Source organism: Equus caballus, chromosome 7 (genome assembly GCF_041296265.1).
Source record: "Equus caballus isolate H_3958 breed thoroughbred chromosome 7, TB-T2T, whole genome shotgun sequence".
In the NCBI taxonomy this organism is placed as follows: domain Eukaryota; kingdom Metazoa; phylum Chordata; class Mammalia; order Perissodactyla; family Equidae; genus Equus; species Equus caballus.
This window is the reverse complement of record NC_091690.1, coordinates 15,651,677-15,665,993: the sequence shown is the minus strand read 5'-3', so window position 1 is coordinate 15,665,993 and position 14,317 is coordinate 15,651,677. Positions and strand designations below refer to the sequence as shown.

The 14,317-nt window shown below is 34.7% G+C and overlaps 1 protein-coding gene across 30 annotated transcripts in view; it reads right to left on the bottom strand.

The window, feature by feature from the left end:
- GRIA4 (glutamate ionotropic receptor AMPA type subunit 4) overlaps positions 1-14,317 on the bottom strand; it is a 368,128-nt gene that overhangs the window by 312,097 nt on the left and 41,714 nt on the right. The window lies entirely within an intron of this gene.

Below are 14,317 nucleotides of genomic sequence, written 5' to 3'. Positions count from 1 at the left end.
AGATGCTATTTTTTCCATTATTTTGTGAGCTACTTGGGGTCAGGCATCTAATCTTAGTCACCTCTTCAGCACCAAAGACAACATTTCCTCCAGTTAATTTATTCTTAGGTTCTATCTTCCATAAGCTTATTGTCTAGTAACAATGCAGGCAAGTACAATACAATGAGATAGGTAAGATAATAAGTTGCATTGAGGTCATGCAAACATGTATGTGGGGCCCTAACCTGGAAGTGGTCGGGCAGGACAGGCTTCCTTAAGGAAATAATGTTGAGACTTGAAGATGAGTGGTAGGTATTCAGGCACAATCTGGAGGAGTGGAGGGATCGTGGCTTAGAAAAGCGTGCACATAGGTCCAGAGAAGGTATAGAGAATACAGCTCCCATCAAGTGGATCGTAATAGCTAGAACTTAGGTGGGTGGGGGTAAGTGGTATTCAGGAAGGCTGGAGAGGTGAGTAGGAATTGGATGGTGTTGACCTGTTCAGCCATATTCAGGGGTTTAGAGTTATTCTAAGAGCAAAGGATATAGACTAGAATGCTTTACTCAGGGAAGTCAAGTGAACTATCCAATCTGATTTTCAATTAGGGAAGTTCAGTTTGCCTATAAGAAAATATACAATGTATTCCAAAAATAAATTGTTGAATAAATGCTGATATTTAATAAATAACATATCTGTAACATGTGCGTATGAAAAATTGATAAGAAAAATATAGAAGCAGAAAACACAAAGTTTGGATTGGTAAAAGTATCAAAAAGCTGGAAAAAGTAGTTTCATTTTCCTGATAATTAATCATTTAATTAACATATATTATTTTTTATAGTACTTGAAAGTGAACTAACTCATGGGGATGGCTGCATCTGGTTTAAAACAGCAGGTGCTAAAGCAGTAAATAAAATTACGTTCAATTATTCAACTTTGAGAATGCTGTTATCATTGGAAATAGAGATCAATATTGAGCACTGCATTGGAAAGTTGCTCCCGATGTTATATTAAAAAGAAAATCTGTTTCTGCTGAGACCACTGGACTTGTCTGCTGGGAAAGTTTTATAGTTGGGCTTTAGCATTAGAAAGTGCCCTTCAATTTAAATTATATTTACAGGAAACTGAATACAGTAATAATAAAACAAAAATTTTCTTTGGTAATTTATGAGACTATATTAACTCCATATAATTTAGATAACATAACTATGTAATTTATGTAACATAAAGAAATTCTTTTCTCCTTAGCTTTGAAGCAGAATGAGTAAGATTGACTGTGCTTTCTTAAGGTGCCTGCAGAGAAGACTCATTTGATCCTCTCATAGCGCTTGGCCCAGTTTTACGTAGATAGTGGGCAATGACTGTATTTTGAATAGAGGGCAAAATTTACAATTATTCCACTCATTTTAATTGTACACAGTCCTGAAATGACAAAAGAAGTGTAGTAACGGACTAAAAAATTGTACTTTTCATAAGCCCCAATCATTCTATTTACTCTATCTTAAAATTCTCTTTTGTGCTGTCTCATACTTAATGCCAGTTTTGAATAATATATGTTCTCCAGAGTCAGAGGTTCAAATTCCAGGGAGAGTGATTAAGCTGTTCTAGTTCTGGTGGAAAAGAAATAAACATTACAGCAGCATCTCCTGAAGTATGGCAGTAAATGGACACAGTCGTCAGAATCACCTGATGTGCTTATCAAAAACCAGAATTCTGAGCCCCATCAAAGGCCTCCTGAGTCAGCACCATGGTAGATGCAGCCTGGGGATGTATATTTTTAACAGATCCCTTAAATATAAATTGTAATAATGGAATAGAACTTTAGTAATATTAATAGCTATTTCCTTAAGAGTGGGTGATATTACAATGATTATCTTCTCGAACTTTTATTCCCCTATTATGATATTGACTATATAATTAATTCCAAAGTTATTTAAATTCCTATTTTAAACCTCATTTAATCTGTTATCAAAGTCAAAAATGAAACCTCTGTGGGCCATCTCAGCTACAGAGTGTTTTTAACTCCTTATCTTTCCTCAAGCCATTTCTCTGTCTATTTTGATAAGAAGGCATGGTATGTAAAAAATGGTTCCACAAAGATTTCCATGGTTTGATCCTTGGAACCTATGAATATGTTATCTTACATCACAAAAGGAACTTTCCAGAAATTGTTAAAGACTTTGAGATGGGAGATTATTTGTATTATCCAGGTGGGTCTAATCTAATCACATGTAGCCATAAAAGCAAAGAATGTTTGCCAGATATGGTCAAACAGGGAGAGATGACTATGGAGAAAAGATACAGAGAGATGCATTATTGCTGTGCTTGAAGTTGGAAGAAGGGGGCCACAGCCAAGGAATGCAGGTGGCTTCCAGAAGCTGGAAAAGGCAACGAAACAGATTCTCCCTTAGGGCTGCAAGAAAGGGATGCAGCCCTACTGACATATTGATTTTTGAACTAGTGAGACTGCTACCAGATTTCTGATCTCCAGAATTGTAAGATAATAAATTTTTGCTGTTTTAAGCCACTAAATTTGTGGTAATTTGTTATGGCAGGAAGAGAAAATGAACACAGAAGGCATTGGCTTTGATCCCACCTACGTTTGTTTATTTAGGATACAAGTGCTGATAATGACCGGTAGCTGACATGGCAGAAAAGATGTTCTAGTTATTACCAAGTCAGCTTTTCAAATTTTAGCTGAGGCTGTTAAGAGGTTTATAATAAATACACTTCTGCATGTAACACACAAAGGCATTTAGAACTGCAGGTTTTGTCACCAAAATTATGTTTGTTGCATACACTTAACTGCTTAGAAGCTAAAATACTTTAATAGAAGTAGAACTATTCTTAAGTAGATCTAGACTTCTACCACTTCTTAGCTCTGCTAGTCTTAGACAAACACTTCCCCTTTCTGTGCACATGATTCCTCACGTGGAAAATCAGTATGCTAACGCACAGGCCTCCTGCCTAGGGTATCTGTTGGATTCCAAGGAGGCAATATGCACCAAGGCAACTGATGAACTTTAAAATGTCCTGAAAATGTAAGATATTTTAAAATATTGCAGTAAAGTATCTATGGGAATTAAATTACCTTAAAATAAATCGTCATAAAAGGAAACAACAGAAGGATTTTATGTGCATCCTCTACTTGAATACATAAGCACAATATATCTTAAGGTTCTTGGTCACTTTCCCAGAATCTAGAAGTAAATTTACTCAATAAATGGTACATTCTAATTGCTCCTTTTTTTCCAGAGGGTGTCTTAAATTTTTATTCTGCCTTATATTTACTATACCTATCTCATCTAAAGCGAAGAACAGCTAATGATTTGGGAGCCCATGGGGTGTTTTTTGAAAAGTCCTCCTATTGAATATAGAAACATAGACATCTATTTAAAATTTGTAAAACAGGGATCTGCCTGGTGGTGAAGTTTCTGCAGTCAGTTTCCATGGCCTGGGGTTCGCAGGTTTGGATCCTGGGCACAGACCTATACACTGCTCATCAAGCCTTGCTGTAGCAGAATCGCACATACAAAATAGAGGAAGACTGGCACACTTGTTAGCTCAGGAACAATCTTCCTCAAGCAAAAAGAGAAAGATTGGCAATGGACGTTAGCTCAGGGCCAATCTTCCTCACCGAAAAAAAAAAAATTGCATATATATATATATATATATATATATATATATATATATATATATGTAAAACAAGTGTACTCATCAGGGATCAACAGCCTGTGAAACAACTTTGCAAAATGTACATCGTTGGTTCCACATAAGGGAGTTCTTTAAGAATAACTGAAGACTGACAGTACAGAGTCATGTGGTATATAAAACACTTTGATACAAAATGTTTACTCACTCACAAACTTAGTAGTTACCTAATTGAGCCAGCAGTCTGCTAGGTACCTGATAGAGAGAAAAATCTCTCTCTCTCTCTCTCTCTCTCTCTATATATATATATATATATACATATATGTGTGTGTGTGTGTGTGAAGTCTCTGACCTCCAAGTTTGATAAGAGAATAAAGGTGGAGAGACCAGTAAGTAAGCCATGAAGTACCACACATTGTGGTTCGTCCTGTGATAGAGGATCAAAACAGATCTGTGAGAAGACAGATCATAGCACGACACATTCTGTGTGGAAAAGTGAAGCTAGTCTTGTGAAAGAGAGTATGGAATTTCATTTGTTTGATCAAAAGTTTAAAGTATTCCCAGTCAGACAGAACAATACGAGTAAAGGCACAGAGGTGTGGCTGCACATCCTATACAGCAGAATGTGAAGCTGATGAGAAAAGAATTTTGAAAGTTATGGTATGGCAAGGGTATTGTTTTGTTTTACACAAATTATATATATATGACATGGTATATATATATGCTATTCTACATGTATACGACAATATGTATTACATATATATATATATATAATTATACATATGAAATTAGATACTTTAACTCTGGTGTGTAGAGTAGACTGAAGTCCAGAGAAATTAGTGTAAAGCTGATACATGTGAAAAGGTTACTGTCCTACTGCAGGGAGAAGATAATGGTCTACATTAGGACAGAGGCTGTAAGAGTGGCAAAGAGGAGACAGAATAAGACAGAAACTGTGGGGGTATCTCAGTAGGTATAATCAGGATATGGTGACTGATTAAATGTAGCAAGCATGGGAGACATTATACAAATGACTCCGCGTTTTCCGGTATATGTGACTGACATGTACATACCCTAAGAAAAGCAGCAAATGATAGAAGGATACACTTCTTTTTGGACATCGTGGTGCCTGATACAGCTAGTTGGCAATGTTCAGCAGAAGGTTAGACACAGATGAATGAAGTTCAGAAAAGTTCCTGGGATTAAGAATTCATGTCTTATTCATCTTTTAACCACATTGGCTAGCAAAAAACAAAAAAGCTGAAGAATTGATCAATGAGATGGATAAATTGTTAATTAATATACATTTTTATGAAGCTATAGTTCTACCAAGGTTGTTTATAAACCCCTTCTTACTCGAAAATTAAAACAAAGACATTGTCAGGAGGCCCAGAGAAAATGGAACGAGGTAGAGCTCAGAGACTTTTAGCTCTCCTTTAATAATTTCAGACTTTAAAAGGATTACTTATGTAATTAAAAATAGTAAAAAGCAAGCAAAGAAAACAAGAGGCCATTTCTTTCTGAGCTATTTTCAAGACAATCTTTTCAAATGATGTAGATTGGGCCAGTCCTTGACAACTTCATCTTCATCTCTAACCTACAGTGCTTTGATTTCTAGGCATTCACTGCTTTTTTCAGTTATCAACTCTCTCTGTATTTATCACCATAGTAGTTTATATCACACCCTCTAATAAACATTAAATCCAGAGAAGATAAATATAGGGTATTTTCATAAATGGTACTTTGTCATCAAATTTTCTTTTTTTGCTGGGAGCAAATAAAATCCAGCATAAGTACATAGTTGCTTGGGCATTTCTTAATTAAAAAAAATAACAAAGTTGAATTATTTTGTCTATGGTATGTGTATTCAAAGTAGCTCTGAATATGTGTAGTTATGTGGCTTTGAAAGTATTTGCACTATAGCCAGAGAAGCCCGCTGTAGGAACTGCTTCATGCCTCTGCTTCACACTCCCACAAGAACAAATAAAGCGACTGACTGATCTCGAGACCATGTGTTTTGATACTCAGTGGAAATAGCAGGTAATTAATTCAAGAAGATGCTTAAGAACATGACAGTTGAAGCATGACCAAAAAGAAGCAGGATTTTTTCAAAAAAAGTCAAAAGAGATGTTCAGAAGCAAAAGCAAACAAAGGAGGAAATTAAATAATGTTTCACGTAAGGCAGAAAGATGATCGGGTTAAGAAGTTATAAAAAAAAAAGGAAGAAAACCAGTATAATTTAGGTAAAGTAACCACAACGTTTACTCAGCTACTTTTTTATGAATAATGAATTCAAAAATGATTAAAACAACACATACCAGATATTAAGTAATTTTTTTCAATAATTTAATTGTACAATTTGAATAATACCAACAGAAAATAACAGCATACATTTATTGAGAGCTTACTCTATGCCAAACACAGCCTCAATTAGATATATGCATTATCTCATATTTAAAAGAAGAGATTAAGTTTTCCAGAATATCTGGCTGAAAACCTGTCAATTAAAAAATCATGAAGGAATACACTCACGTTAAAATCTACATGACTGAATCTTTGATAAATATAGTTTATTTCTTGTCATCTTCCCCCCCCCCCAATTTTCCATATATAGTTGGGAAAGGGTATCATAAACATTTATGGAAATATATTTTAGCACCAATATAGTACCTGACATATAATAGGTATTCAATAAAAATTGTTTGAATGGATTAGTGAAAAATAAGGTAGCATCAATAGAAATTAGTAAATTGTTCTTTGAGATTTACATTCAACTAAAATGATTTCTTTCATTTTTTGTCCCTTGAGAGAGAAACAATGGCTATTAATACATTGTCATTAATATCTACATTTTAAAAACTCTCAGGTCATGATTCAAAGTTATTTCAGTACACAGCCTCACCTATTCATAGCTATTGCTTTGCCTCTATACAGAAAAACATTAAAATAATACAAATTCAAAAATAAGATGGAAAGGCACTTGGTTTTGATGAATAAGTGAATTTCACTTGACTGATCACTAGTTGTTGTTCCCTGTGCAGATGAAAGCTATGACTAGGATCCTTCTTGACCAACAGCATTCATCCATCACATGCCTGCAAGCAAGTAAGCAGCAATGTTCCTCGATAAATGGCATGGAGACCAAACTTGGTGTACTTTCTTTCTGTGAAAGCGTTTTAGCAGCATTAAATTCATTGTAGTAAGTGTCTCCCAAATAGATGTGATGTTTCAACATATTCCTAATTTTGTCTGAATGCTTGTGGAGTCATTTTGACATAAATTGTTCTCCAAAGGGAAGTTTTTGAATTCCAGTGAAAATTGAGAAACTACCCATACTTTATATATTTTATTTTAGCTCCATTAAAAATAGGAATTAATTAATAGCTTTGTTTAGATGTTAAACTCAGCCAAATAATTTCACACTTGTGCTTCCTACTTTCCGGGCTCCTTCTACTTCCAGCTTCCAGTGTCTCATGCTATGTCCTGGCTCCTTGCAGTGTCCCACCTGGTCTTGCACCAGTCTCATTCTCCATGGCTAATGCTACCTCCGGTAGACAGTAATGGTTAAACCTGGAACCAGAGCCAGCATGGCTAGGTCCAAATCCTGGCTCTGCCACTTCATATGGTTATAATTAGGACAAGTTATTGAAACTTTCAGGGGCTTAGTTTCTTTATGTGAAATGGAAAACAAAAATCTATTTCATAAGGTAATTGTGAGTCTTAAGTGTATCCATGTAAAGCACTTTAAATGATGTTTGGTACACGGTACACATCATATAATTATTAGTCATTGTTACTATTCCCTAATCAAATTATTTATTCCTTTGGTGCCACGAAGCAACTCCCAAAGTATTCAGATAAATAAACTAAAATAAAACTAAAATATTTTACCAGTTCAAACATATAAAAGAGAATAGTCAATGATTCATTCCTTCAGCTAAAGGAATACATTTCTAGAAAAGTCATGAGTCACAAGAGGCCAAGAGGCCTTCTTTCCAAGTACCTACAAATTATGTGACAGGTTATCACCTACTGCCTCTCCTGGTAGGCCCACACTACTGGTGTTTGATTTTGTATGTAAGGCTGAAACAAAAGATTACTACAGCAAAGGATCCATTTGCGATATTGATGCATCAGAAAGAAACAGATAAAAATATTAAAGTAGCCAAAAACGTCATACTTCTGCAATAATACCAGGATAGTACTTTTTGATATTGCAAAAAGGATTGAAAAACAAATAAATTGGTTTATATTATAATTTGATTCTCACAAAATGAATTTTTTACTTTGATGTTAACCAATGGAAAAAAATAACAAGAAAATTTCTCTTCATAAAAGTCAGAGCATATTTTTGTTTTCAGAAGTTGCTAAAGTTAAAAATATTTGGTAAATTAAATTATGAGCAGGTACTTTGTCATTACCCCAATTAATTCCTGTTGAATTATCTCCCAAATATTGCCAAATTATCTCCCAAATAGTGCCAGTTTAAATTTGAATAAATTAATTGAAAGTGCTTCTTATAATTGCTTATCCTTTTTGAAAGGGAATCAAATGTTTGGATCCTTGGGGCATCATTAAACAAAATGAAAATCACCCGATTGATTCCATCGTGGGGTGCATATTAAAAAGAAAGATTAAAATTAAGCTTATTTCTCAACTCACAAAAATAATTGTATTTGAAATCCTTTGACATCTCATCTGATTTAACTACTCGGTCCTGCAATGATTTCTCTTCTAAAGACTGGCCAGAATATTGCTGTCTTTTACAGAGGGCTAATTAAATCATGCTAGTTTAACAAAATAAGATTACTAATTGGTTGTTTTAGCAAGTTATTTTGCAAATAGAAAATACTACCAGTTCTGCCACAGAAAAGAGTACCGGATAATATTAACAGCAATATGCATCAGAGTTACAAAATACATACAATATGGCAAGTGTTATTGTTTTAATCTATACATCAGATATGTCATTTTCCTGTTTATATCTCAACTTGGGATAAAGACCAAAATTCCTCGCTCTGCTTGTCAAAGTCCTTACATGCCCATACTTCTTGGATCTCATCTCGTGCCATTTTCTCCTTTGCTTGCCACCCTATCTTCCTGCTGGAAACACTGGTTTTCTTTCTGTTTCAAAATCAACAAGTTCATTCTGATCACTGGGCCCTTGGTTTGCCCTTTCTTTTTCCTGATCTGATTTCCAGTCATTCACATCTCAGCTAAAAAGGGACCTCAGGTGAGAAACCCTTCTCACCACCCACATTACTAGAACCTAGGCTTCATGAAATCAAGACCTTGGCTGCCTTATTCTCTGTAATATCCCCAATATCCTGACTAGTTCACCACACACACTAGACACTCAATGCTTTATTTGTTGAGCAGTGGAATAAGCACTTGCTACGTAATATAATTTGTGCTGTTAGTCATGCCTACAGCATTTCCTTCAGTCTCCCCAATAACCCTGCAAGGTAAATACTATTATCATGGTTTTATAACTAGCGCGGGCCCAGATTCACTGCCTGGTGTGTCGAGCTCCAAACTCCTATTTTTCCACTAACCTACTGGCAAAAATAAATGAGTACTTGAGCACTGTGTGTCCTATCTCCATCTCTGCTTGAATGTCATGCTATAAAGATGTGTATTGTAGCACTTTTATCATTTTAAAACATATTTACACATCTATTTTCCACAAGGAACCGTGAGTTCCCTGAGAGCAATGACTGCCCCTTATTTATCTCTACCAGCCCCAGTGCCTCAAACATAGCAGATATGCAATAAATATTTATTGGAGAAATAGATGAATTGAGAGAATCCCAATTACTGTTAACTAAAATGAGATCTCACTGTTGAATTGATGTACTGTAGAGAGCTTTCTAATATAACACATATTCTTAACCAAGTAACTTTTGAATTCAAAAACTGATGCACTTTGTGTATATAAACTTCTCTACATTAAAAATTGTTTTAATAAATTGATGGAGTTCATATAAAGAGTTTATATGCAAGTTATCCTTTTTAAAATTTTTTATTCTCAGAGACATGAGTTTGTAATAATTACTAGTGTTTAAGACAATGTTTCTTTTATAAAGATACAAGAATATTTTGAATTATCTGGCATGCAAACATTTTTGGCAAAACTGTCTTTCTTCACTGATTTTTAGATGCGATTATCTTGAGTATTTTAATTTCTGTGTCATGGCTGCGAAGCAGCAGGCAATTTGGTGTGAGAGAGAGTGGATGCTGCTGCAGTGATCTCTACATTTGGAGTCTAAAGCACATAGAGGAAGCTTCCATCGGCCCTCTCGACTCTGAGAAAACCTGCCTCAGCCGGGGAACTTCATTTTTCCACTTTTTAGCCACCATCTTGTCTTATGTTTAACTTTTTCCCACATCACTTACTTTCAACAATGTATCTTTTGACAATGGAAGCCCTTCTTTATGTAGCATTTTCCATCTTTCTCAATATTCTATTTCAGAATGAGTAAATATTACTCTCTTTTTCTCCCTAAATATTCAATATTGTCACATTGTTATGAGACTGTACACTATGGCTTCATCTTACAGTTCTGACAGATTCCCCTTTCCTTACTGACTTGAGCTCTCCACTTTGGTCTGGAGGAACCCCCACTTCCCACACTAGCCCATTCCCCACTGAACGCCAGGTGCATTCCCACCACTGTATCTGTGTCCATGCCTTTCCTTCTCATGGAATGCAATTCTCCCTTCCTTTATTTCTTATCGTGATTATTTTGTTAGTGGGAAAAGCATAGGCTTTAGAGATAGGAAAACCCAGGTTTGAGTTCCTATTTTGCTACTTAGAGATTTGTGAACTTGGAAAAGCTACTCAACATACCTGAGTCAATTTTCTCATCTATACAATGGATATTTTATAAGGATTGGATAAGATGATACATTTGAATGGCAAATTTCTAATAAGGTACAGAGCAGCAAATACATACATGATCCTTTATTACTTTATGACTCAAATGAAATCTCATCCACTTAGTTAAGTCTTGCCTGACTTGTCACATTACATTGTTTTACCCTTGTCAACTTTTATCGACTTTATGATCTTTAACATTCATTTGGCACGCACACACACACACACACTTTTCAAGGTTGAAAGTCTTATTATCCCACCTTTACAGTTCCTTAATGGTTGTACTGGAACAATGATTTCATCAAATTTTTTTCATTGAAATATATGAGCATGGTTTAAAAAAGTAGGCAAAGAGTATAGAAAGTCCTATAATGACAAAAGAAATCTCTTGTCTCACCTTTTCTTAACTTCAGTCCTGATCCCTAGGGGCAACGCTGTTTAAAAAAAATATTATTGTAACCCCAACACCTCATCACCCAAATTTAATAGTTATCAAGGATTTACCATTCTATTTATCTGTCCCCCTTCTTTCTCACTCTGTCTCAGCTGGATTATATTTAAAAGCCAAGTCCAGACTTACTGTTATTTCTCCACTTCCTACATCAGTCTGTACAAGGAATTACGCATGAATTTCTTTAAAAAGTATGGAAGTCTTCTTATGTAATATGATGCCCTTATCTTATGTAATGAAATTAATTCCTTTATTTCGTCTTATATTCAGCCTATATTCATATTTTTCTATTTATATGAAAATAAAGAAATAAAGACTTTTTGAATCAGAATCTAAACAAGGTCCACAATTATATATTACATTTAGTTGTTTTTGTGTTCAGTCACTTAATCTAGAGAATTTCCCAGGGACAAAAATTTTCTGAGGATACAAATTAAAAGTTTTTGTTTTAAGTTTATGTTCTGTTCACTGAATTATCTCTCCTCCTTCTGTGGTAATTTTTCTGATATTCTTTCAGTTCTAAGTTACAGTGTTTCCTCAAAAGTCTGGTAACCCTGGCCTATTTGCTCATATTTTAGAATTAGGCAATAAAAAATTGACTGGCACTCACTGGACATGGTAGGAGCTTGATAATTAACAGGATTTATTTGAGGTTGTCTGTCAGGAAGCTTTTGGCCTCAACAGAATATTTAAATAAAGTAGCTTAAACAGTGTGGAACATCTGTGGATATGGAGATAGGGTATTGCAGGGTTAATTCAGAAGTTCAATGATGCTATTTAGGGCAGAGACTCATAGACTATCCCTTAGTCAGAAATGACTGTGGCAATTCCAGGCATCCTAGGTAGACCCAACAAATATGACGAAGAAAAAGGGTGTTTTCTCCTAACACTCTCTACAGTCGTGAGAAAATCCTTCCCAAGAAGTCTATCAAGACCTCCTCAATCCAGTTGTTCAGGGTTGGATCAAATGCTCATGCCTGAGATGCAAGAGAGTTTTCAAAAGGGAATATTCGGCAATTTTAGCCTCTGGTAATAGCCATACTCTGCCAATAAGGGAAAGCTTGGGGGTGACAGAGATGACATTTGGATAAACAACCCATAGCAGCTGCCAAACAGGAGTTGTTTGAGGAAGCCACTAATATTCTGGAACCCCCAGATACTTTTGTTTCATGAGTCTCTTTGGAGTTCAGCCAAGTTCATTGGCTCCCTCATGGCTTTATTTCTGTGAATATTCTCGGATCTACTGATGGCCTTTTCTTATTGTCTTTATCAATGTGAATTTATGTCTTTTTACTACTTGAATATCATTTTATTAGGGTTTTGGAGGAAGACATTAACATGTGAATTCAGTCTGTCATCTTGACCTGCAAGTTCAGAATTTAATTCCAACAGCAGTTTTAATTACCTACCTATCTTTTCAATTCACACTTAAGGAGGAAATTATGAGTTCATTACATTCTGCTGCTTTTCCATAGACAACATCTCTTAGAAACTTCCTCAAAAAATTTAACAAAGACCTAAGGAAGTCTTTACTCATTTCAAACCTGAATCCTACAGCCCTATAAATTTCTTCTTGTACAATGTCAAATGTCATTGCCAAAATAATTTCTCTCACCTCTTGTTTTATTTATGAGCAATTTTCCCCTCTCACTCTCATTTCTTTCTGCATAAAATTACTCATATTGGATTCATAGACCTCTACCAGTTGATCCCCACAGAAATCACTCCTCTTAATCCCGTGTCTATTTCTTTTTATCTAGTATAGTGAACGTCTCTTTTCTTTTTCTAGACACACTCCAGATTTTCCTTTGTAATGCAGTAGATCATTTTATAAATTCCAGGCCATTTAAAATATTCTGTTTAAAGATCAATTACTTGTTATTCTGAACCTCATTTTTACAATGTAGACTACAGGTTTTAAAAGAAGAAATTGATTCAAGATGAAAAATGAAAATTCAGTTCTTTCATCTTCTTTATTCTATAAACTCATGGCAAGCAGCAAACTCATCTAAAGGCATATTTCATCCCTGTAATTGTGACTTAAGCTTAAAAAATATGTATTTAAATATTTGTTCAGCCCAAGTATTTGTAATTTATTAAACTATCTTGCTGCATTGATGGTACTCCTCTGTGATAAATCATGACGCTCTTTACAAAGGACAACTTAGTCCAAGCTCAGCATCCTCCCTCTACACAAATGGTTCAGGTTTCTGGATACATACACAGCAGAAAGTGTAATTTTCAAAACATTTCTATACCCATAAGTTAGCACCAAAAATAATAAATTCCACATATTTGCAAAAAAAATTAAAAAGAAGCATTTTTGTACTTTATAACACTAGGTTTGCTGATTTTCTTCCAACAGGAAAAAGATGTTTTCATCATTGGAAATATTTCTCTGCTAATGCTAAGTTGACAATTTATATCAATAAGTATATAAATGAATAAATTTAATCTTTTCTGGGACATGATGATAATGTCCACCATATAATTTGAATGTTGAAATACATACATATCTATTTCTATACCTATTCCAGTAGTACTACTGATTACTTGGAAAGGAGGAAAGACCAGATGCTCAAACTTTTGTAAGTTGAGACTATATGACATTCCCTAATGCTTTTATTGCACTATATTTATGAAAGATACTAGTTACCATTTTTTCTAAAAATATTTAAAAATGAGAATATTATATAATGATAAAATAGTTGTAAACGCAGATAACTGACTTGAAAGACGCAATAAAGATCTAAAATTACTTCTGATTGCAAAGAAAATGTCTGCCATTTATACTTTCTTTAAGTATCTGAATCTTATTTTGTCCTTCCATTTTTCAGTTCTTCTAATTTCACATCTACAACAGAACATATTCCTTTCAGGTAGACAACTTTGATTTAGATTCTTAAATAAATTGCCGCTTATGTAGTTACTAAGTAATCTGCAAGATTCACACCAAACGTTGATCAGAGAGTCTAATATCCAGTTGCATAGTTTCGTATACATTGTTCACCCATCACATAGTGTGCATGCCACTATTTAATCTTTTATCCCCTAATTGTTGCTTTCAGCTATGACCTTTGAAGGTAAAAGTTTCCTACAGAGAAAGAGTTTTGCAATAGCAAACAATAAATAGATTCTAATATTTCTCAGAATAAAGTCCAATTTTCTCTTTGTCCTGTAATCCAATACCTCTTGCTTGCCACTGGCCTCTACAGTGTCCAAAACACACTGAAGTGTTCTGATTATGATGTGATGTATACACTCTTTTGGAATTCACCACACCTTCTAAGCATAGATTTTGCAATACAAAATGACTTTGAGGAAACTCTATGTGGTAAAATGTCAGTACTTACAAACCA